The following is a 25,738-nucleotide window of genomic DNA, read 5'->3' on the forward strand; positions in this document are numbered from 1 at the left end:
ATTCTTAATCACACACCTTCTGATTTCCCAGTGTACTTTTCCAACCAGTGAGAAAATGTTCCTCACTGAAGGGTTTGCTTTGTTCTTAAAAGAATCAGGCCATTTTTCTCTCCAGAATCTTAAGAACAATTACAAACGTAAAAAGACGTGATTTTCCAATAAGGGGATAAAAAAGAAGCGGAAGATATAGTTCTTGCCCTTGAAAGATGAACAAGGCAGGTTCTGTTTACCCCACTGAGGAGGAGCAAAACCTCTGGATTGCACCAAACAAGGGACGGAGCAAATCCAGAGGCTGCCCCATCTTCCTCAGGCCCCTCGGGCTTAGGACTCATATTCAAAGTCATCAATCTTTAACCCAACAGCATCGATTACTGGAAGTAGTTTCCCTTTCTTATTACCTCATCTGATGATGTTTGTCACTCATCATGGAAAATGAAAAGTCATTCACACGGCTCCCCAGTGCCTCCCTCCATTCATCAGAGGAGGCCAAGCTGGCCAGAATGTGTCTTGTCCTCTTCCCGAAGGGCCTTAGTTTGAGTCCAAATGAAGCAGAAGCAGACCCTGAGGCAAAGAATCAGGCTCAAGAGTGTCATCGGTATCATACAATAAACACAGGAATGGAAACTGAGAGCCGGTAAGTGACTCCACCAAGGTCTTACCCAACATGATGGTTAATATCCATGTTTTTAACTAGGAAACTTCAATTGGATGGGATACTATCAAACATGTGTTTTTCTGAGTTGGTTGCAACCACAGGAGGATTCTTTCCATTTCACACACACACACACACACACACACACACACACACACACTGAACTGCAGGTGGAAAAGAAATAAACTCTGTTACAAGTTCCACAAACCTAAAGTAATGACAAATGTCACGATATCAAGCTTTCCGACGCCCAGGGGGTTGGAGCAGAGTCTAGTCTTCCCGGGGTGGCTCACGATCTGATATCAAGCCCGTGGCTCAGCGGGCTCCTCCCAACCTCTTCCTCCAACCACTGCGCACCCATCATGTGCCGGATGCTTCAAGCATTGTCGCAAGCCCTCACGATAGCCCTGGAAAGAAGAAAATGCTGTCTGCTGTTTTACAAACTGTGGCTCATCAGCTACTGGTGGAGCCATGACACGAACCCAGACCTGTGTGAGTCGAAGCCTGCCCTCTTGACAACACACCACAGTCCTCATCAAGAAGGAACTGTTCTAACGTTAGCACTGCCTGCCTTCTTCATTCCTTCATTCAGAAATCTCTACGGAGCATCTCTTCGGTGCAGGTCCCCCCTTTGAGGAGGTCAGCAGTGGGGGAATCATAGAGAAATTATAAAACTCCCAGTGTTCCTATGGGACAGGAATTGAACTTAGCTCCAGATGGCCATCGAGCATTAAAGCAGAAATCACGCAGGGCTGCCATTACTGTTCATGTGTCTGCCTTTGCATTTTGGATGATGGCCACAGCAGAGTACTTAAAATTTAGGAAGTACTGAGGTCGATCAATCCTCATATCTGATAGATGAGGAAACTGCAAGGCACTGAGTGAATGTGACTTGCCTGTGCTTCACATTGAGTCAATGACAGAGTCAAGAAGGAAACTCAGGGGCTTCCCTGGTGGTGCAGTGGTTGAGAGTCTGCCTGCCAATGCAGGGGACACGGGTTCGAGCCCTGGTCTGGGAGTATCCCACATGCCGCGGAGCGACTAAGCCCGTGAGCCACAATTGCTGAGCCTGCGCGTCTGGAGCTTGTGCTCCGCAACGTGAGAGGCCGCAATAGTGAGAGGCCTGCGCACTGCGATGAAGAGTGGCCCCCACTTGCCGCAACTAAGGAAAGCCCTCACACAGAAACGAGGACGCAACACAGCCATAAATAAATTTAAAAAAAAAAAGAAGGAAACTCAGGCCTGCTGACGCCCAGTCCAGTGCTCTTTCTGGGACCAGGGGATGAGCCACCTTGGGGAGATCTTGCCAGCTGCCTCGTCACGTCTCCTTCCAGATGTGCTGCTCTGACTCATCCCTCAGACTCACCTCCCCTCTCCCCGTCGGACCCACAGACGCCCTCTCTTCTCCAGGCCTCCCAGGCAGCCCCACTCCCCTCCCCGGCCTGTCCCTTGATTCGGCTCATGGGTGGGTCTCATCCTGTTCAGTGATGACCAGGATAACTCATGCCCATCAATCACATACAGACCCTCCGAGCAGCCTGGCCAACAATCTCACTTTAGGGAGCAAATAAATCCCAGACCTATGAGAGACTGATGGAGGGTAACGCATCCACAGGAAGCCGCTCGGGAGACATGCCATTTTCTAGGACTTTGCTGTGACAACTTTGGAATGTACTTGGGCCATTTGAACAAAGGCAGGTCCGTAACAGGCAGGCTCCCATGCCCTCTGGAAAGAGAAACCACCCAAGCTCAATAGAGGTTCTCTTAAAATAAGAACAAACTTGAATACCCAGTTGATGGGGGCGGGTTAATGGGAAAGGAAGGGCATGGCGAGGCAGGGAGGGAAAGGAAGAGAACGAAAGGGAGTTTTGCTCAAGATCTATTGATTTTTTTTAAACTCATAATGATAAAAAGATTTTTAAGGATATTTTTGGAATTTAAATGCTATGTACCAATTATAGCTTTCTCCCTTTGACACTAACCAGGGGATTGGAAACTTTGAACAGTTCGGCGGTTATTTTGCCCCAGACTTGATGCCTTGCGGTGTGTAGGAGGTAGAAGACGGTGAGCTTCAGTGACTCTCCACAGTGGGTGGTACGGGGTGGTGAGCCGTACATCCCATAGGTGAGAGGCAGGACCCAGCCTCAAGGATTCAATTACTGCTGGTTAATTCGATGTTGGTTTTCTCAGGGAAAAGGACCAGGAGAGAGGGTGGAAGGGCTCTGTCAGCCAGGACTAAGAGTTTGAACTTCACCCTGTAAGCAAAGGTGGTACATGACCGTTTAACCAAAGGAATACCATGAGCAAACTTGTGTTTTGGAAAGCTTGCAATGTGGAGCCTGATAGGGGGGCAACATAGCCTAATGGTTACCTAGCCTCAAAGAACACTGGCTTTGAGGTCACACCCAGTGTGCATCCGACTCTAGCTCTTCCTCTTATCAGTGGCGTCACTCTGGGAAAGTTATTTAACCTCTCTGGACCTTTGCTTCTCGTAAGTAAAATGAGCATATCAACTATAGCTATCTCAGTGGCTTGACCTAAGTGGGATAATCTATCTAAAGACCTGCCACATATATATATCTCCATAAATGGTCCCTATAGTTTTCTGTATTCTCTTCCTAAGTCATAAATGTACAGAGAGAAATTAGAGCGGCTGCTTCTCAATGACTGCCCCCAAGGCCAAGCCTGTGTCATCCACACTTCTAGGAGCCACTCTCCTCCCTACAGCCCTGCCTTCTGTTCTGAGTAGGAGCTGTTATCTTCCCAGCCCTACCTCTCAGCCACAGTGATTGGCCCAGAGCTTGGACATGTGACCCCTAGTCTGACCAAGCAGACTCTTTTCCTCAAAGAGCATTAACTGATACTGGAGAGAAGATCCTTTTTCCTCTCACTGGCGAACTTTTGAGATGTGAGTCTGGAAGCTGCAGGTGACCCTGCAGGTATGGAAGGAATTTATAAGGAGAGAGTAAAGCTGAAGACAGAGATGAGACATAGAGGGACAGTCTTAGTGGCCTCTGAAGACCTATTTCTCTGTATGGACTTGCCCTGGTTTTCCATAGCCTGATTTCTCATTTTGTCCTTTAATTCTATGAGCTGTTCTAAAAGCCTTCTAATAAATACTATTTTTTGCTTAAACTAGTTCAAGTTTGGTGTCCATGATTTGTTACCAAACCCTCTGATTTAATGTGACCATTGACTGATCTTAGCTTCAGCACATTCCATTAGACCTCTGTAATTACCCATATTTCCCCAAACCACCTCTAACAAATATTTTGTTTCCTTATGATTTGAAGTACATTAGTCTCTAAAGACAAAACATATAAAAATGAAATCAAATTTCATTGTAGTACACTTAATGAACCAACTCTATTAAAGACTAAAGTGACAAAATTAGTTCTGTCCCAGGATATCCAGGTTATTTGTCAGAACCTCCATCATCCCAGTTGACCAGCCCACTTGAGTGTAGTAAATCTCCAAAGGTTGATAATCATCGAATATTCTTCACTTATATTTATTGTCCATTCCAAAACTGACATTCCCCATTGGACATTTAATCATGGATTGCTTAGTTAAGCATTTTCTCTGTTCAGAGGAGCACATCAGAAATTGATTCCCTGATAGAATGAGGTAGAAGATGAAGCACAAATTCAACAACAAGCATTTAGACTTCTCCCCTCCTTTCACCTTTGTGGTTTGGACACTTCATTCACCAAAGTGAAAGGTAAGGACTTTAAGACAGAAAACCAATTTGGATGCTGGAATCCAACCAACAACCGTGTCCCAGGGCAAAAGGCCAGTCCAAAGGGGCCCAACATCCATCTCTCAGTATGTTCCAAACACTACAGCCCACCCAGGTCAGAGTCAGGGAAGCTGGTTCTTTGTTCTCAAGGACCATGAGGCTGACAGGTGAAAAAGTTTCACTGGGGCAGAGGAAATGATATTGAATTCAAGTTGGAGGTTATTTGTCTTCCCCATGACCTACGGCGGTCTCAAGTGTCAGCACAAGTGCCAGTGGTCAAACTCACATCTGTGAGTCAATTACTGGGTACCTGCGTTCAAAAACAGTTCTGATGCATTAGATTTAAAATGGTTTAAACGTATTGAACAGAAAGGAAAAAGAAGAGGGAACCAAACCCCTTCAGGGATTTTGTTTGAATCTACAAAAAGGCTGGATTGAAACCTGCAGAGTATTTATAAAGAAGCTGTAAAATCTTTTATTCGTTTGAAAGGAGTTGGAAGAGAGACACAGGAAGTGAGGCAGGAGAGACACTGCTGCAGCAGCTGGGGGGGGAGGTGTGGGGGTGGGGGACAACGTTGTAACGTTGGCCAAAATGAGCATTTTCTCCAGTTGGGAGGACATTCACCCTTGCCATCACTGGTTCATGGACAGATCTGAGTAAGAGTCCCACCTCCACCACTCACTAGTTCTATAAAATGTCACTTCCATTCTATGAACCTCAGTGTCCTTACCTGTAAATTGGAAATAAACTCCACACACAGGGTTTTGTGAAGATCCAAATGAAATAATAGATGTGAAAGTCCTTTATAAGCTATTGAGAGCCAAGCAGATTCTAGTTATACTTATGATTGGTTTAATTTAAGTCACAGGATATACCACCCATGGAATGGAAATCCTGACAAAGAGCCCAGGGCAAAATTCAGATGAGAACAGCCAAGACTGGAAAAGATAAGGTCCAGGCAAAAAGCAATTTCCATTAGAGTCATTTGTTAAAGTGTCAAGCCATTAATCTTGTGCCAAGTTCTGAGGCCCACAGATCCGCAGGCTTGCCTTAGCTGAGTAAGACAGGTGTCTGATATTAGATGATCACCTATGAGTGACTTCTCAGTTTTACTGCAAGTTCTAATTATACTAGATCTTGGTGGCCAGAGCCAGTTGGAGTTATCCAGATAGCCGTTCCTAATAGTTCTGCCTCTTGTGCATACCCTAACTAGTGCCACTGCCTCCTAGTGGTGTGTTTTTTAATTGCAGGCATAATATGAATCAGAACCATGGCAGCCTCTCTAGCACTGCTTCTTAATCTTGGTTGCATGTCAGAATCACCTGAGGATTTAAAAAATACTGATGCCTGAAGCCAACCTCCAGAGATTATGATTTAATTGGTTTTGGTGCATCCTGGGCATTGAGACATTTAAAGCTTCCCCAGGTATTTCTACTGTATGGCCAAGTGCAAGAACCATTACTCTAGAGCAGAGGTAAGCGAACTTTTCTGTAAAGGGCCAGATAGTGATTTTTTTAGGCTGTTCAGGTCATATGGTCTCTGTCACAACTACACAACTCTGCCCTCATAGTGTAAATGTGCCACAGACAATATATAAACAGATGGGCATGGCTGTGCTCCAACAAAACTTTACTCACAAAAGTAAGTAGCAGGCCATAGTTTGCCAACACCTTCTCTAGGGATTTGTTAAAGTGAGGTCTGAGGACCCGCACCATGGACAGTACCTGGGAGCTTGTTAGAAATGCAGAACCTCAGGCTTCAGCAAGATCCCCAGATGATATGTATGCACAGTCAAGCTTGCGAGGCACTGCTCCAGAAGGTACACTTTGTGAATCCAGCCCTGCCAGCATCACAGCACTGAAGTGGAGAGTTCCCGTCTCTGTCAGCATCTCCCATGCCTGTCACCTCTATCAGCCTGGCTGTCTCCTAGCTGCCACATTTCTGTAGCATCCTTTCCTTGGTGACTCAGACAATCTGAGTAGCTGTCTACGTTTGATTATAGTGTTTCCAAAGGGTCAACAGAGCCACACACTCAGTTTCTATTTTTCATAATAATATACGGAGAGGACGTGGCTGTGGAGCCGTATCAGGTGATATGCTCCTTCTCTCAGGAACCATCCATTTAAACTTGTCAAATGTCATACAGCTCCCCAAACACCCCCTGCTGCTTCAAGCCTCTGTGCCTTATATATGGTATTGTGCTTTTGGGGAAAGTCGTGTGAGTCATCTTGCCACCAGGGAAATTTACCCAACCTTAAAAAAAACAGACATGGGTGAGACCTTCTGACCACTCCCACCCAGACTGAATCACTTCTTCCCCGTGCTAGCCCCATGCCCTGTATACACCTTTGCTCTAACCCTTAGCACCTTTATGGTACTAATGAGCTCACCAGTCTGTCTCTCCAGATGATGCTGAGCCCCTTCTGGCCAGGCTCATGTATCATTCCCTTCTGCATCCATGTGCCTCAAGCTGGGCTTTGACATGATAAATGCTTAATAAATTGATGTTGGTTTTAATTCAACTGACCTAAAAGTGAGTTAACATTTCTTTTGTAACTGGCATGCTAACCTAATCACCACAGACGCCTTTTAGTGAGGAATATGGTTCACAAAAATGTTGCTCTCTAGAACAAACTTTGGGAAATGTTGCCTCTTAGACAATAGCTCTGGTGCAGATCACACACTCGATAGCTTGTAATATCCCCTAGAATTGAATTATGGCTCTGGCCCTTGCCCAGCAATAAGGAAGAGGTGGAAGACGGGTTGACAGAATGAACTTGGTTCCTACCAGCCTGAGTCATCTTTCCTGAAAGATAGTTGCAGGATTGTCTCAGGGACACATTAGAATTCCCACCTGACAGAGGAGGAAACTGGCTTAACATGTTAGGGCTTTGCCACTGACTTAGGGACACAGCCAGGGCCAAAATCCAAATCCAGAATTGTGTCCAGTACAGCAAGGCAGACTCCTTTACAAGGAGTTTCTCAGGAGGTCACCATCTGTCATCATGTCCCTTTTCCCACCTGGCCCACCTAAACCAGACCTGGATAGGAGGGGAGAGAGAGAAGTATGTATCTTCAGGAGAACTTCACATCTACATCAGAGCCGCGGAGTGGTCAGCAATGAGATGTTTTTCCATTATAGACGCCAGTCCAACTTTTGGCTGAATGAGAAGTCGTTCCAAAATGCTCACCAGTCTTATCCCCCAGTCTGTTTGGAGCTGACATTTTGGCAAGCCTTCCACCCAAGAATCCTGCCATTTGGACAAAGCAGTGCAGCCAGGGTAGAGTCTTGGCAGCAAATACAGCATTGGGGACCTTACTCCTGACTCCCTGCCCTGTCCTCTCTCTTGTCTACTCTGGGCAGCCCCACCCTCCCATGTGCCAAAGCCCCCATTGGACAGTCAAGATTTGTGCACAAGCACATGAGCACCTGGATGAATCCCTGCACGTGTGAACAAAGGGGAGGCCTGACTAGTGATCCCATCACATCTTATCGTGCAACAGCTTGAGGAAAGCGAGGAGGGAGCCAGCCGGTGGTCTGTCTGCCTTTGGCATCACCTACCCTGGGCTCAGCCAAAGGTGAGGAACCCATGCTAACCCATGAAGTGGCACTGAAAAAGCTCCCTCTCCTCGCCGGGCTTCAGTTACCATGCCTCTCAAAGGAACACGTTAGACGTGGAAGGCGTAACAGCTGCTACTGATTCACACTTGCTGTGTGCTCTGTGCTTCACGTGCATTATCTCATTTGATCTCAACAACGAAGCCATCCTCCAAAAGGGAAGCCCTGAGTCGGTTGGGTTGGTGTTGCCCAAAAGCAGACCCTGAGACAAAATTGAAAAGCACGTAGCTGATTTGAGAGGTGATCCTAGGAAATATCAGTAGGGAAGTGGGGAAGTAACACAAGAAAGGTACCCAGGCAATAAACAGTGCGCTATTAAGCCAGCTACATGGTGGTGACTGGATCAATCCAATGGGGAAGCTCTGTGGAGTAAGCCTGCTGCTTCTACCAACAATCCCACCCAAAGGACAAGGGAGCTGCAGTACTTATATTAGACTGAACCAACAAAATTGCCATTATCCAATCATGTTAGACCTACAGAAATGGCAATTTCATGTGGTTCAACATAATGTTAATTCCAAGTGTTGTTGGTTGAGAACTGCTGGGCAGAGGAAGGGAAGTGTTAATTACATGGCACTTCCACCCTACCCTCCACCACAGAGGAGCTTTCGAAGTTCTAGGGGAAATCCCTTAGGCGTGGAGCTGCAGATACTGCCAGTGGGATGGGAACGCACTGAACAGTCTTGGTGGGCCATGACGGGGGGCCCTGACAGCGCATACTGCCCTGACCAGGAGAACTGGGATCCAGTCGGGATTCAAACCCAGGGTGTCTGTCTCTGTAGCTCGTGTATGTAGCCCACATACTGCCTCCACTCAATTTCTAAGACTCTATCATTTCCCTGAATTACAGAATCCTATGCTAAGATTCTAGAAGTCTTCAACTACAAAATCTACAACTCAAAGACACAAAGTCTTAAACAGCAGGACAAGCCAAGCCAATTAGCCAAGGTTGGGTATTCATTGATCTGTTTCACAGGCACTTCTCAAGTATACACGATGTTCCAGATTCTGCACTGGGCTCAAAGGCTACATGGTGAGGAATACTGCCCTGAGAAGATGGATTAATACCAACACATATAAAGAGATGGAGTCAGAGCAGTGCTAGAGCTGGTGCTGGAGGCCAGAGGAGGGCCACGTTGCTTTTGGAGGGAAGGAAGTGGCCTCCCGCATGGAAGTACACAGTCTGAGCTGGAAAGAGAGCAAGCCAGGCCAGCGTCTGCACATCTCCCCCAAACAGTCATTCCAAGGGGATGACAAATGCGCTTTGCAGAATGGGATTTACAGAGTTGCTCAGGACCCCAATTCTTTAAGTGTTGCCCATTAGCTTGTGTTTCAAATTTTTAGGAATGAGTTATGACATACCACCTTGAAAATTCAATTACCTCAGCAAGACATTTAGCATAAATCAAAGGTATCTACAGCGTGGAGATGCATTAGAGCTCATGAACAGAGGGGAAGCGACTCGCCCAAGGTCGCAATGCAAACTCTAGGATCGGCTGAGATAGATTCCTAACCCATAACGTTGCCCAAATTGGCATGTGTTGGGAAACAGAGCACTTACCTTTGCAACAGATGCTCTCCATCACTATCATCAGAGTGCAAGAGAGAAAAGCCCTGCGCAGGGAATCAGAGACCCTGACGTGGACTCTGAGCTCCCCAACAGCCTCAGTGTCTGATCAGTTACATGGGAATCACTGCAACCGTCCCGGAGAACTAAATGAGGTCATGTCAGAAGACATGAGGTTAAATGGTACACAGTCCTGCAAATGCAAGGGGCTGGTCATAATCTTTACTATTCCTGATTAGGGGATATTATTGTTTGTTGTACCTGGAATGATGACAGCTAACTTGATTCCTGTTTTTAAGGTATTTTTGTTCAACTTAAGAACGTTTAACAAATTTTTGTTATACTTCATAAAGTATATTTGAAAAATTCAAACACCACAGAGAGTTTAAAATGAAAAGTAAAAGTTCCCCTCATAGCAACCCCTGTTGATGTAAGTTTCTGATAGACCCTTCCAGAAAATGATTTCTGCATATAACGCCATGCATGTGTGTGTGTGCTTTCCATTGTTCTGCACATTGCTTTTTTTTTTCATGTAACAATACACCTTGGACAGGTGTTCATGTAACAATACACCTTGGACAGGTGTTCATGTAACAATACACCTCGGACAGGTGTTCATGTAACAATACACCTTGGGCTGTTTTTTTTAAGCAGGAAAGAGTGTGCCACTAATGGATAAACCAGAAATCATTTAACCAGACCCCTGTTGATGGTCATTTGTGGTCTAGTTGGGCATTTTTTTCCTATTACAATAGAGGTGTCATGAGCACGCCATACACGCATTAAGAGCATGGCCAGGATCAGAGCACACACCTGAGTATATGTTCTTAGACCTGAAATTGCTGGCCAGACACCATGTGCATTTAAAGTCTTGAAAGATGTAGTTAAACTGTAGTTCAGAGAGGTCACACTAGCAACCCCCCACACACCCTTCTCCCATTTTAACTGTATGTGGAAGTGTCCCTTTTCTGAATCTCTAGTCAACCCTGGAAAAGACAAAACTTCCTAATATTTGCCAGTCTGAGAAGTGAAAAATGGCATCTTGTTACTATTTTGATCTGTATTCTCTTTTATCATGACTAACAGTGAATGTCTTTTCATATGTTGATTGGCAATTATTGTGCAGTGTTGTTTTCTCTAGAAGAAGTGTGTGTGTATGTGTGTATGTGTAAGTGCATGTGTGTCAGACAGAGAGAGAGAGAGAGAGAGAGAGAGAGAGAGATATGAGGTGGGAGTTCCCGTATTAACTGCCTGTTTATAGAGCCCTTGCCCTTTTTAAACTTTTATTTTTCATATCACTTTATATAACCCTCTTATAATTCAGAAGAGCAGCCTTGGGTGAAAAGGCATAAACTGTTTCTTTCCTGATATATTGTTACTTTTATTTCTTTATCATGTTTTTGCCATGGATTTTTTTTAATGTATAAAATAACCTTCTAACTGATCCTCCCACTTCCACACTTGTCACAACTGTGACCATTTTAAAACTGAAGACAGATCACGTTGCTTCTTTGCTTAGAACCTTCCTGTTCTTTTCCATCATTCTTAGAATAAATTCCACAGTTCTGCCTTGACCTAGGAGGCCCCTCCTGGTGTACACGCTGCCTGTATCTCCGGCCTCACTACACCGTCCTCCTCATTCCAAGCATACTTGCACTCTTTCCCATGTCAGTTCTTTATACCGTGCTTTCTCTCCTTCCGGAATGTTCTTTCCTCCTCCCGTTCTTCAACGTCACAGCTTAAGTGTCCCCTCTCATGCAGACTTACATGATCCCCCCAGTTAGAGGCATGCCTTCCTCTGCTATTTTCTACCTCAGCTCCTTGTTTGCCCCTCTGGTTGCATTTATCACAACATATAGATACTTATTTGTTTGCTTCCTTCTGTTTTCCTCTCCAGAATATAAGCTCCATGAGGGCAGGGCCTTGTGGGTCTTGTTCACCATTGCATCCCCAGTGCCTCCATCAGTGCCTGAAACAATGTGGGTCCTCGCCACCTATGTATTTAATGCATTAATTAACGTCTAGTCAGATTTCTCATTCCCTTCCTTTATAGCTTTTCACTTTTTCTGGGCAGCTTGGAAAGGTACTTATCTCTCCTTTCGTTTTCAGGCTTAAAATCATTCATTGAGACTCAGGTTTATTCTGTTACAGGTATTGTTTATATGCACTGGGTTACTGGGGTGAACAAGACGAGGCAACACAGCTGCCCTCCAAGGGCTCAAATCCCAGTACAGGGATGACAGACCAACCACAAATTGCGAATGGAGGAAGAAATAATTTTAGAGGATGGCAAGAGCTATGGAGAAAATAATGCAGGAGAATATGAAAGAGGATGGAGGTGGCCGGGTCTCATGAGAAGGAGGAAGCCATGGAAAGAGCCGAGGAGGAGCGTGCACGTGGGATAACGGCAGGTGCAGCTTCGGCGCTCGAAGGAGCTTGCTGAGTCCGGAGAACAGAGAGCAGAGAGCCGCACACCTTCAGAGCAGAGAGCAGGGCACGGGAGGTGGGGCATCGCTCACAGAGGTGGGAGGGGCCTCCGCCGTACATCATGGGGGCGCTCTTCTAAAGGCAACAGGCAGCCACTGCAGGGCTCCAAACCAGGGAGCGGCATCCGACTTAGGTGTTTAGAAAAAAATCACCCTCTGATCCATCTAGTGAAAGAAACAAGGAACTGGAAACCTAGCTTTATAATTTTTTTTTCTCCAAATGACTGGTCAGTTGTCCCATTTATTAAATAATCCATACTTCCCTCCCCTAGATTTAAATGGAAGTGCTTTTTAACATATACTAAAATTCCCTTGGGTATTTAGTATGTATGGGGATGGGGGAGAGGGTGGTCCCTTCTGTTCATTTGTTTCCTGAAACCAAACATATTGATTATTGTACAACAGTTTCATGATACATTTTGAGATCTGTTGGTACCATCCCTCCCTTTATTACTATTTTTTACAGAATTGCCCTATTTTTGCACATTTTCCCCCAGGTGACTTTTGAATCCTTTTGACAAATTTTGAAAGTGAAATCCTCTTAGTGTCTTAATTGGGATTCATTGGGTTTATAGATTAATCTATTAATAAATAGATTAAAGAGAAGTTACATCTTTACAATATTATGATTTTCTACTAATAAGCATGACCTATATCTACTTGTTCCCACAGGGTTTTCAGTTTTTTCATGCACCAACTTAACAGGTATTGATTTATTAAAATAACATATAATTTGCTTGCAAAAAGCTCATTATAGAAATTTGGAAAACAGAAACATAAAATATAAAATAAAATACAGAAGCAAATAAAAATCCCATATAAATGCATCACACACAGAGATCCATTGTTAACGGGCTCTTGTGTGTGCAGCAGGCACGTGGGGACGGGGGCATTCTCATATGCATACTGAGTTTTCCATTGTTTAAAAATGAAACTTCACATTTGGTCCCATGATAGTAGATATTCTCTCAAGCACAATTATAATGACTGCCCAAAATTACATCACATAAATATACTATCATTTATTCAACCACTCTTCAATTGTTAAACATTTCAGGGATTTTTTTGCAATGTTTCGTTCTAAGCGGTACTACAGTGAACACACTTGTAAATAGGTATTTGTTCTCCTGATTATTTCTTAAAGATGGCTTCTTTGACTTCACCCATGGGTTCATGTCCTTTGCTAGTTTTCCCCCTGTTGTGCAAGATCTCTTTGTCTGGTAAAGATTTTGACCCTTTGTCTGCCAAACATTTGCTGAAGTTTACCTAGCTTGTTGTCAGCTTTTTTAATAGAGTATATTGAATGGGAGAGGGTTGAATTTTTTTAATAACTGAGGGTTTGGTAAAAGATGAGGATCTATCTAACTTGATATTCCTTGCAAATGGCCAATTTTCTCAATATAATTTGTTGAACCATTTGCCCTTATTATTTTCTTTCTGAAGCCTTTTTAATCTATACCAAGTTCTAGTTTACAGAGGACCATCTATTCTATTCCATTGATCTGTCAGTTGATTCTTACAACAGTGACAAACTATTTTAATTACTAGTTTCATAATGCATTTCAATAACCAGAAGATAAGGATCCCCTTGTTGTTCTTCCTTTTTCAGAATACTCTAATTCTGAACCAGAATAGAAAGTCACCTCATTTGAACAGCAGGAAGGCCATACATGTTGACTGTTGTGTTTGTATAAGAATTCATCCCATACTAAGTGTACTACCTAGGCTGACATGGAAGAGCTGGGAAAAGACCTTGGACCCTGACTGCCTAGTTCCCTGAAACGAAGGAGCTCGTTAAAAACTACAGTTCCCAAAATGCACTACTACTCCAGGGTAGTAGAATAGGTGGCTCCTCCACCATCCACTGCACTGTGACCTTTGATCCTGGGCCACACTTGCCTGGACAGCGAGTCCCTCCATCAGGCCCCAGACAGTGCCCGGGGAAGTGCTGGGGTCATGGCTGAGAGAGGGAAGCAAGTAGAAATGTGCTCTGAGGCCTCAAATACAGAACTACTGTTTAGGGAGATAGACGTCCAGGTCTCAGGTTAGATGGGACGCTGGCCCTATGCCTCAAGAATGCTGTAGAGAGGGAGAGACCCAAGGCCTACCTTCTTTCCATTAAGCTGATCAATTCATTCTGATTAGAATGGAATACTTGGTCTCCAACAACAATCTTCACTCTGCCCTTTGTGGAAACTGCCCCCAGATGCCTGAGCTAGTGGGCTGCCAGTCTTGGTTTCTGATGGAGGTGTACCATTTTGCTCACTCTGTTACTTCAGATGCATTTTTGAAGGACCTTGGAGGATGCTGAGTGAGAACGGCTTGCAAGATGCCACTTGGGATCAGAAGTCACCAATTATTTGTTTCAGTAAATAAATATCAGAAATATAAAATACTGACATCTTGCAATATTAAGTTTTACAAGAAGTAGCCACAATTTTCTCTGTATGTACTGTTGAGAAGACATGGAAGAAAGAAAGCAGGAACAGGTTGCTAAGGAGTTTGGGAGAGATTCCTTAGCCTATGATCTCAAAATTCGCCACCTTGCCTGGTTCCCCAGAGGTCTTCCTGGGGGCTACCACAGAGGCCTTGCTGAGAATAAGAAGCTGGTAGCTTTGTTCCCATTTTTCAAGCTTCCCTGGGAGCATTCTTCCCTCCCTTGGGGAACCTACAGGGATGGAGGAGGCTATTCAAGGCTATCCTGGGTCTCTGACCATAACCACATCACAGTCATAGGCAGACTCTCCCCCTGTCCCCCAAGATTCCCATCCTCTAGTTATTCAATCAAACACTAACCTAGGTATAATACTTCTGTGAGGGACTTTGCAGATGCAATTAAAGCCCCACGTCAACTGACCTTAAAAAACAGAGATTATCCAGGTGGGCCTGACCCAAACAGCTGAGCATTTAAAAGCAGAGAGTTTTCTCTGGCTGGCATCAGCAGAGGAAGTCAGAGAGTGTCAAAGCATGAGGGGGATTTGATGTGCCTTTGCTGGTTTGATGTTGGAGGCAACCACATGAGAAGGAATGCCTACAGCCCTAAATTGCTCAGAGAAACCCCAAGTGATGGCCAGCAAGGAAAGGGGACCCCAGTCCTCCACCCACAAGGAACCGAATTCTGCCAATACCCTGAATGTGCTTGGAAACAGATTCCTCCCCAGAGCTCCCAGAATATGGCTCAGCCAAGCCATCCCCTTGGAATCAGCCTTGTGAGATCCTAAGCAGAGAACCAGCCACATCGTGCCAGACTTCTGAGCTACAGAACCATGAGCTAATAAATGGGTGTTGTTTTAAGCTGCTACAAAGCCATAGAAAATGAATACACCATCCAATGGCAACAAAATGCCCCTCCTGCCACAGGCCTCACTGTGCTAAGCAGGGCAGCCAGGATTAGAGCCTCCACTCCGTCTGCATCTTTGCAGGAAACTCCCCGTCAAAGATCAAAAGTTAGCACAGTGTGGTTCATGACAGGAAAACCAACTGCTCCCCGCCTGGCCCTGTGCCACCTGATCTGAGGGGAAAGGGAGAGCTATCTGCCCATATAATAGCGTCCCTGGGAGCAGGGAAGGCAGTGCAGCGAGTGTGACCCATTAACACATCAAGAGGACGCCAGGGGAATGGCATCGCAAAGGCCCCACTTTGATTTTTGCAGGCATCTCGGGGAGGAAGAAGGCAACAGAGGCTGTGTTCTGAATCCAAAGCCATCTATTTCTATGCCTTCAAAAGGGAAAATCGTCTAAGCCCTCACAAGGGGAAGAAAAGAGAATGCAAGTTCCCGAATCCAGGCAGCCGCAAAGAGGGAGTATGGGACCAGGGAGCCAGGCAGCGGGTACCACCATCCGCTCCCCGAATGTTAAAATGCTCTCCCCACAGACCTGACAACCACCAGCACTCCATACCCGACCATGTGAGATTTAGACATATTCAAGATTTCTGAGCCTCAAATTAGCCCTTGTAAGAGCTCCTCTTCTTCAGAAGCTGGGAAATATTTTAAGTTAATCAGGCCCTAAATTCAGGCATCTGGGGAATGCCATAGCACCGGCGGCTCCTCCTGTTCGCCACACTTGGCCCATCTCCTGCCTTCCTCTCTCTTCCCCTCAGGGTGCTGGTGAAATGCTTGGCAAACTTGTCCCACAAGTGAAAGGAGATTGAGAGAGAACGGAACAGTTAACATGACACATCACAGCAAAATTATAAAACACTTTTCTTGACAGTGGCAGGCAAATACTCTATCTATCCAACCACAGCCCTTTAAAAATTCCCTACCCTCCCCCCAAAAAATTTTAGTAAGTGCTTAGAATATGTTGAACACTTGGCTTGGTTCCTTCCCTACAAGAACTCCCAGCACTAGGGAGAACTAGTTCTGAACCCCAACTAGGATGACAGAGGCTTGAGTTCCAATAATAATTACTAACACGTGCTGAGCACTCAGGATGGCCTCAATGCCAAGTGTTTTCCATATGCAAACTCATTCACGCCTCATGAGTCCTTTACTGTCAACACTATTAATTACTCCCACTTTACAGATGAGGAATCTGTGCATTAGTGAGGCTAAGGAATTTCACCCCAAGGAGATCCTTCTGGCTCATCTTCTATGTCACTGGGAATTGGGTCCACGCAGAAATTCCAAGCTGGATGTTTCCCACACTCACAGTGCAGTTAGGGGATATGCTGACCACATGGAACAAGGGACGAGGCTGCAGGGCCTCCAGGAAGGGCAGGCAGGGGTCAAACACACATCCGTGACTTAGGTCAGGTGGCCCAGAAGCAGACCTGGAGAGGAGAATTTGTGTGCAAGAGATTTATTAAGGAAGAAGGAAAAGAAACAGGGGAGTGAGAGGAGGACTTGATGAGAAAGAAGTCAAGCAAGGGTGTGATTCAAGGCCAGCTCCCAGCTTCCGCCTGATCCCATGGGGGACTCTGGAGCATAAATTACACCTGGGGTCTGTCCTGCCTCCCAGCAGGGACCTGGCCTTTTATACTCCAGCAATGGATTCTCATTGGCTGCAGGATGCCCAGGAGGCAGTGGGACTGCGGGTAGATCAAGGGAAGACCTCCTAGGAGAGTCAGAAACAGGAACGGGCAGAGCCCTGACAGTGTCCACTACAACCTATTGGGTTGGCCAAAAGGTTCGTTCAGGTTTTTCCGTAACATCTCACAGAAAAACCCGAACAAACATTTTGGCCAACCCAATATTTGAATCCTGATCCTTCTCTCTAGCTGTGTTGCCTCAGACAAGTTGCCTAACCTCTCTGAGTCTTAAGATCTGCATCTGCAATAAGAATAAAGATTCCTACCCCTCCCTCACAGAGTTATCACAAGGATTTGATTCAATAAAATGACGGTGCATGGTCTAAAATCAGCACCAATCCCCCATGATGTGGCATTGTGCAAATGGCGATAAAAATACTCATGTAGACCCAGGAAAAGACAGAAGTCCACTGAACAGCTATGAGTAACTCACAAAGACTCGCACGTACTCTCCTCAGCACCAGCCCCCAGCCTTCCCCGCCAATGAGGAGGCTGTTTGGTGAAACTGCCTTGGCCGTGGCCACACAAGCCGAATTATGTCTTCTCATCAGACCCACACACTTCTCCCCTGAAAAACAAGCTCCCTCATAAGAGTTCAGAGCTGCCCCATGCAAAGCCAACTACCCTACCGCACACCAAGTGTCTGTGACCTGCATCTTTATTTTGTTACCACCCAGAGGACAGTACCGGTAAAGTTTACAAAAAGGGCCCCATTTATAAGGGGGGGGTGCAGAGAAATCTGTCCAGGGTCGGCAGCTGCTGGGGCTCCCTAATCTAGCTCCATTGTTTTAGTTCTCTAATTAAGTGGCTCTGCTCACACTGCCAGCTCCCCTTCCCAAGAAACCCAGCTATATTGAGCAGATACATAAAAGCCAACAATTAAATTGTCTTATCAAATTTTCGCAGCTTAAGTTGTTCAATTGCATGGGAAATGATTAGCGTCTGTAAATAGAGGAAGAGAGTGGCAGGCCCAGAGGCTGCAGGCTGGAGGTGGGGGGAGCTGAGGGCAGCCCCCTAAAAGGCATGGGGGGCGCAGACCTCGCCAAACTCTGAGCAGGGCCTCCTGTGAGTCCTCAAAGGGACCAACAGGCCTTGTCTTGAGAACCCAGGAAGCGAGGAGTAGCAGAGATTGACTGACTTCTCTGAGGTCCCCAAGACAGCCCTGGACTTGGAGAGAGCAGGCAGTGTCCAAGTTCAAGGCCCCACAGCCGACCAGCTGGAGGTAACAGGCAAAGCCATTTACACAACCGAGCCTCAATTAACTTACTCCATCTAGACTAGGGCAGAGACCTGATTCCTGGTCACACCTGGTGCTTCCTCAGTGCTCCACTGAGGGTGGCCTGGTCCTCAGAGAGAGTTCTCCATGCAGCTGTGTCTAACACACCTTCCGCTTTGGACTGGTAAGCGGTCTGCTATACAGATCAGACCCAAAAACGGGCCCCATTCCTTCCTGCCCAGGACGGTAGGCGCCCCCCTGCCATTACCCGGAGTTTGATTCTAATCCTCTGAATCAATGCCTGACCATTGGAGGCTGTAGCCCTATTGGCAATGAGACATTCTTGTGGTTGCTGGAAGAATTGTTTTTTCTGTTTGAGATATTAAAGGAGAAAGCCTAATGTGTCTCATTTTCCTGGAATGTCTCATTTAGATTCGCTATTTGGATGTTGATGGTCCAGCCTGCCTGCCCCAACACACACAAAAATCTACAGATTACACAGTCATATGAACAAAACATTCAGCCCCATTTTGACCTTTGGCTTGGATTTTGACAACCATCACTCCCATTGTATGAGATTTCGCCCCTCTGGTTGTTAAAACAAAATCCATTATTTGTTTTAGCTCAGTCTCCTGAAAGTATGGAGGAGCTACAGAACTCTTACAGGGACCCATGAGTGGGGTCAGGGGTAGGAAACCGGGAGAAAGGCCTTTGGGGGTGGGAATCTCCTCTCTATCAGATCAAGATGTTGGATAAAACCTGAGGAAGCAGAGTTTAGAAGCAGCCTTGCCCAGGTCCAGCCGGGCAAAGACAGCCAGTGGCCAAGACATATGATCACTAGACGCATGATCTGAGGCCAAAAGCAGGAGCAAAGCAGAACTCCCAGGACAGATGTGCCCTGGATGGTGGGAATGGTGGAGGCTTAGAGTCAGTCTTTGTCCAGCCCAAGTCCACGTCCCTTGAAGCAGCACCTATCCCATCACTCCTCAGCCAGCTGGACGGATCACAGTGCCTCAGCCGCAAGAACTACAACCATAGAGAGTTTTACACAGATTTCTTCATCACTTCAGGGCACTGTCACATTCACCATACCTGTGACCCTCTTAGTGCCCCTGAGAGGCAAGTAGGGCGGCTTCTCACCAATCCTACTTGGTCTCACAGGAAATATCCAAGTTCAGAAATTCTACCTTTGCATAATCCATCCTTCAGATACAGAATTCAAGTCTCAATAGGCTTGACCAAGGTTATGAAAAAGCTCTAGATACTCCAGGAGTAGAATTCAGGGTTTCTAACTCTGAATACACTCTTTTGCTCCATTTCAAAACACTTTGGGGAAAGACCCACATAAAACTCACAGGCCACCAAAAATCCGTTACACCCAAGTTGGAAACTTAGGAACAGACTCTGGGCACATGTACCCTGGAGAAGAGTGAAAAGCATGATGTTTTCCTTTCTTCCTGTGTAATTTCTGTGATTATTTATTGAGTTCCTCCTATGTGTAAAGACTCTCCTTTTCTCAGCTTTAACAAAGTGAGGCATTGATGTCTATATTTTGGTAAAGTGTCTAAAAGCTCTGTTCACATGTCCCTCCCTCCTTTTCCACTCATTTCCCTTTTATGTAGGTGCTGCCCTAATGCAGGGTGACCGACACATGGCAGTGATGGCACCAGGGGGAGAAAGGGAAAGAAAATGTAATTTTCTTCTAAACATACAGAAATTTACAAGTGAGGATCTTCTACTTTTTGATGGGTTAATCATGTGTATTCCACAAAATGAGTCAGCTAAGTTAGAAAGATCAATGTGTTTGATTGACAGTGCAACATCCTTGATTACTGACCCCATGCTGCTGTGGACTGGTCACCAGAGAAGCATCATCTTCTGCACCGAGTGGGACTCAGAGATGAACAAGAGCACAGAACATGACCTTGGGCAGATTTGCTCAGCTGTGGAATAGCCGGACACAGAGGGGAGAAAACCCACCAGACAAAGAACGTGCACAAGTGTCAAGCTCAAAGCTGATGGAAACCCCCGGCATCTTATCAAGCAGATATCTTCCTCCCCGGCCATTCAAAGATAACAAGCTGAGAATCTCCTGGGCGTCATGGGTGAATCAGAAAGAAAACTGAGCCGAGAAAGAGGACAGAAGCAAAAGATGGAGAGTTGAGGGAGGAAGACTCAAGTGGGAGGTGGGATATGGAAGAAACAGAGCAGGGAAGAGCCCTTCCCAAAGTAATGTGGTGCAGTGCGCCTTTATCAACTAAAGAAAAAGCCAACCCAGGCATAAGGTCAGGGAGGGCACACAAGGCTACTCAGTGACACGTGTCCCAGGAAGTAGGAACTTCCCAAACTTGATCCCAGATCCCCCACTTACTGTCGTGGGACCCTGGCTGAGCACCAGAGACTTTATCCACATCCCAGAGTTTCCATGCGTATCGGCGGGCTGACACAGGAAAGCACCTATCACGGGTCCTGGGACAGAGTGGGCATCCTTGGTCCTCACCACAACCCTGGCGCTGCTGAGTTGCTGATAAAGAGCCTGACCTGGCCATTGCAGGGCTCATTCCACTCTGCCATCAGTTGCTGGGATACTTTAGAGTAGCAAATGCTTCTGTCAAATTCAATACGCTATGGATCGCCAACACAGGAAACCCATGTGAGTGGAGCTTCCCTAGTTGAAATCAGAAGACAGAGTTCAGCCTCATATTGAAGGTCTACCCACCCCACACCCCCAACCCTGGCCCCGGCAGTCATTCGGATCCAGGGCTCTCCACACTCAGCTTAGAAACCTTGAATTTATGATATATAGGCAGACCTCAGATATACTGCAGCCTCAGTCCCAGACCAGCTCATTAAAGCAAATATTGCAATAAAGCAAGTCACAGGAATCTTTTGGTTTCTGAATGCATATAAAAGTTATGTTTATACTATACTGTAGTCCATTAAGTGTACAATAGAAATATGTCTTTAAAAAACAGTGTACATACCTTAATTTTAAAATATTTTATTGGGACTTCCCTGGTGGTGCAGTGGTTAAGAATCCACCTGCCAATGCAGGAGACATGGGTTCGAGCCCCGGTCTGGGAGGATCCCACATGCTGCGGAGTAACTAAGCCCGTGTGCCACAACTACTGAGCCTGTGCTCTAGAACCCGTGAGCCACAACTACTGAGCCTGTGTGCCACAACTACTGAAGCCCATGCGCCTAGAGCCCGTGCTCCACAACAAGAGAAACCACCGCAATGAGAAGCCGGCGCACCGCAATGAAGAGTAGCCCCCGCTCGCCGCAACTAGAGAAAAGCCCGTGTGCAGCAACAAAGACCCAACACAGCCAAAAATTAACTAATTAATTAATTTAAAAAACACTTCATTGTTAAAAAATGCTAAGCATCATCTGAGCCTTCATGGGGTGGTAGTCTTTCTGCCGGTGGAGGGTCTTACCTCACCGCTGATGGCTGCTGACTGATCACGGTGGAGGATGCTGAAGGTCGGGTGGCTGCAATAATTTCTTAAAAGAAGACAACGGTGGAGTCTGCCACACTGATTGACTCTTCCTTTCACAAACGATTTCTCTGTAACACGCAATGCTATTTGGTAGCATTTTACCCACAACAGAACTTCTTTCAAAATTGGAGACAATCCTCTTAAACCTTGCCACTGCTTTATCAACTGAGTTTATGTAATATATAAATCCTTCGTTGTCAGTTCAACAATAAGTTCTCCGTCTTATATGGGCGCAGTTTGAGGTGACCCCAAACAATCACAATAGTAACATCAAAGATCACTGATCACAGATCACCGTAACAAATATAATAATAATGAAAAAGTTTGAAATATTGTGAGAATTACCAAAATGTAACATAGACACACAAAGACAGCAAATGCTGTTAGAAAAATGGCACCAATACACTTGCTCAATGCAGGGTTGCCACAAACCTTCACTTGTGGAAAACACAGTATCTGCAAAGTGCAATAAAGCAAAACGCAATAAAACAAGGTATGCCTGTAACTCTTCACAAGGCAATGGGCTCATTCAAATATGACAGAATAACTTAAGTTAAACAATATTTGTGCAGCTACTATTCAGACACAACTTTGTCAGGTCCATCTCACAGATGGTAAAACTGAGGCTCAAAGAGACTCATCAGCTTGTCCAAGGACACACGTATGATGGGTGATAGAAGTGGGATTCAACCTCAGATGCCCACACTGTGAATGCATTATTCTCTCTGATGCCAAAATTCCTTATTAGCCCTTCTCAGCCTCCTGAAGAGGAAATGGGGCTGAACTGACAGAGAGGAGCTCATTTCCCCAGCTCCCCCAACCCTTCGCCTCCAACTGACACCACCATCTGGTTTCCTTCAGCATCAGAGACTGGAGATCGCAGACGGCCTGGAGTATTGTTCACACAGAACGTCGCTGTGGGCCCTCAGCCTTGACCCCGGCAGAAGCACGCAGGCTAGAACCGTTAGTCCCTTCCTGGGGCCTCACCTCATCCATCAGCAGCTCTCTGGGCACCCGTCCCTCCACCCTCCATGCAAGGCAGAGCCAAGATGGAGAGGAATGCCCTCAGCAGGCCATCCAACACACTCAGCTGTTCCCAAGCTGCCGCGCCTTTGCAGAAAAATCTCCCCGACCTTGTCTGCAAACATGTCTTTTCCAATCCAGGGCTTGGCCCAGGACTCAAGGATCCTGAGAAACGCCGTGAAATTCAGTTCTCAGTGGGTCGGAGCTATAGTGGATGTTGGGGAAGAGGCAGATGTGTTCACACACACGTAAGAAGACCCGCTGTGTGGTATTCACCATGCTCTACTAGGTTCCGGGGATACAAAATGAAAGGACACATCTCCCATAGAACATGAGGACCCAGTGAATCTTCAGACATCATTGAGTCCCACCTATCTATTCAAGATAGGAGAAAACTGAGACCCAAGGATGAGGGATTGACCCGAGATGTTCATGTGATCCAAGCCAATAGGGTCCCAGGCTGACACTGTTGAAGTTGGAGCTAGAGGAGAAGGCTGTGCAGATGCGGCTTCTGGCCAAGGCGAGGACTAGAGTGAAAGAGTCGGGGGCCTCGTGCAAAATGCAAGGAGGCATCCCTCTCAGGGCCTTTCTATACAAGTGTATCTATGGGAGGAGAGATGTATGGGGAGAAACTCTTTCTTCAAATCTGTGGCTACTCCAGGGCTTTCCAGTAAATCCCCTCAATCCCTTAAACCAGATGGAGTTGGGTTTCTGTCACTTGCCACCAGCATGTTCTGGCTAATTATGAGACCTTCCTGTGCCCATCCCCCCCCACATCTGCTTCTGCTCTGTGACTCAGCTCAACCCTCTGTCCCTCACCTCTGGCCACTGGCACCAGGTTCTCTCCCATGCTGTGGGGCTGGGGTCCCCTCCTCCAGTTCCCATCTCTCCCAGGATCTCCAGAGCTGCTAAGTGGAGCCTCCTCAAAGCTTGGTGCCCAGGCCCCACCATCAAGGGTTTGATGACCTATGGTGAGTTGACTGGGAAAGAGGGAGAACACATGTGCATGAGTCTCAGCTCAGGAGGCAGGTGGACCGTGCTGGAATGCTGGCATAGCCTAATGTCGTCTGAGCAGAGGGACGGTGTCCTTCACGCTGAGTGATCAAGGAAGGCCATGGAAAGGATGAAGAGTTAAAGGGCACTGAGAATGAGCAGACAAGAGTCTAGAGTTCACTCTGACATGACCAGTAAACTGAAGTGCATTCAGGGGCTCTGCCTGCAGATCCCACATTCTGTCCCACCATGGTCTCTTCTCCTGCCTGCCCAGATCCACAGGGCTGCTGTGGATCTTCTGTGACCTCCTTGACTAAGCTAAAGATTCTGCCAGGATGCCCACTGCCTCATCTCCAGACCTGGACTTGCTACCCAGCCCCAGGGCACCAACACTGAGCCCATCACTGAGCCTCACTAAGCATGGGGCCCCGCCCGCCTTCTCCACGTTGGGAGGAAGGGATGTGAGAGTCCGTTTCCTGCCATCAGGCCTCCCCTCTTCCATCTGACTGGATGAGATAAGATGGTGATGGCAGCCGTGGGGGAAGCAGCCTTGGAGGCCAAACAGATTATTTGGGGGGTTTGGACAAATTATTTGCCAACATGGCTTCCATCTTGAGCTGATGTTGGCAGAAACCCAGTGTCTCAGACTGCAAGAAACTGGAAAGGAGCATTTGCCAACTCCATTCTCCTTAAAAGGATGGTTCTTCCTCAGTCAGGCACACGTGACACAGCCATGGGGGCAGAGAACCAGCCAGCAGCGACCAGAGGCGGGACAGAGCTTGGAGCCCAGGAGTTTACTGTTTCAAATCACACATCACAAATTATGTTCTCTGCACATTCCTTGGAAGTTTGGAGGCATAAACTTTCCCCCTTCCCTTTCCTAAAGTGGATTCCAGGAGCTGGCCCTAGTGATGTCTACATTTAAGCAACAGTGAGACTAGGTGTCAGCAGCCCCTGGGGTCCTGATGAGATGAAGAAATGCAGCGGGCTGTCTCCAGGCAAGGAGAGAAATGGAGAACTGGGATGGCATGGGGTGAGCAGCAAGGAATCGCAGCAGAAAAGGGAAACGGGATCTGGTACAGCTGGATCAAGTTAGGGTTTGCAAAGCTAACTCCAGGCAGTGGGGCTTACGAGTGTGGGCTCCGGAGTCTCGTCACCAGGGTACAAACCCCAGTGTGCCCTTCAATTACTATGTGACTGTGTCTGAGTTCCTCAACCTCTCTGAACTATTTTTCTTCAACACATTGGTATCAGGAGTCTTCGTGTGTGTGTGTGTGTGTGTGTGTGTGTGTGTGTGTGTGTGTGTGAAAACTATAAAAACAAAAACTAACTTTTTTTAAAGGGAATTTACTGGAGGGTTACAAGGTCACTCACAGAATCAAAGGCAAAACCAAAAAATGTATCATGCCTTGGGGAGGACAGGAACTAGGTGGCTCCTGAGTGCCAACTGGTGGCTTATCTTTCAATTTTTTTAAATTTATTTATTTTTGGCTGCATTGGGTCTTCATTGTTGGGTCTTCGTTGCTGCGTGCAGGCTTTCTCTAGCTGCAGCGAGCTGGGGCTACTCTTCGTTGCGGTGCACGGGCTTCTCTTTGCAGTGGCTTCTCTTGTTGCAGAGCACGGGCTCTAGGCACGCAGGCTTCAGTAGTTGTGGCACGTGGGCTCAGTAGTTGTGGCTCACAGGCTCTAGAGCACAGGCTCAGTAGTTGTGGCACGGGATCTTCCCGGACCAGGGCTCGAACCCGTGTCCCCTGCCTTGGCAGGCGGATTCTTAACCACTGTGCCATCAGGGAAGTCCCTGGCTTATCTTTCTAGAATGTTGGAAGATACAGTTGGTTTTACTCCCCTCCCCCTCCCCCAACCTTGGGCAGAGTGACTGACAGCTCCCCACAAACGTATCAAATGAAGTGG

The 25,738-nt window shown here is 46.5% G+C and overlaps 1 protein-coding gene and 1 long non-coding RNA gene across 2 annotated transcripts in view; one reads left to right on the plus strand and one right to left on the minus strand.

Annotated features, from left to right (window-relative positions):
• Window positions 1-25,738, minus strand: part of LOC309649477 (uncharacterized protein) — a 664,470-nt gene that overhangs the window by 507,373 nt on the left and 131,359 nt on the right. The gene's annotated exons all lie outside the window — the stretch shown is intronic.
• LOC309649497 overlaps window positions 1-25,738 on the plus strand; it is a 431,245-nt gene that overhangs the window by 390,133 nt on the left and 15,374 nt on the right. The window lies entirely within an intron of this gene.

Source organism: Balaenoptera physalus (assembly GCF_965194825.1).
Source record: "Balaenoptera physalus genome assembly, chromosome: 19".
Classification (NCBI taxonomy): domain Eukaryota; kingdom Metazoa; phylum Chordata; class Mammalia; order Artiodactyla; family Balaenopteridae; genus Balaenoptera; species Balaenoptera physalus.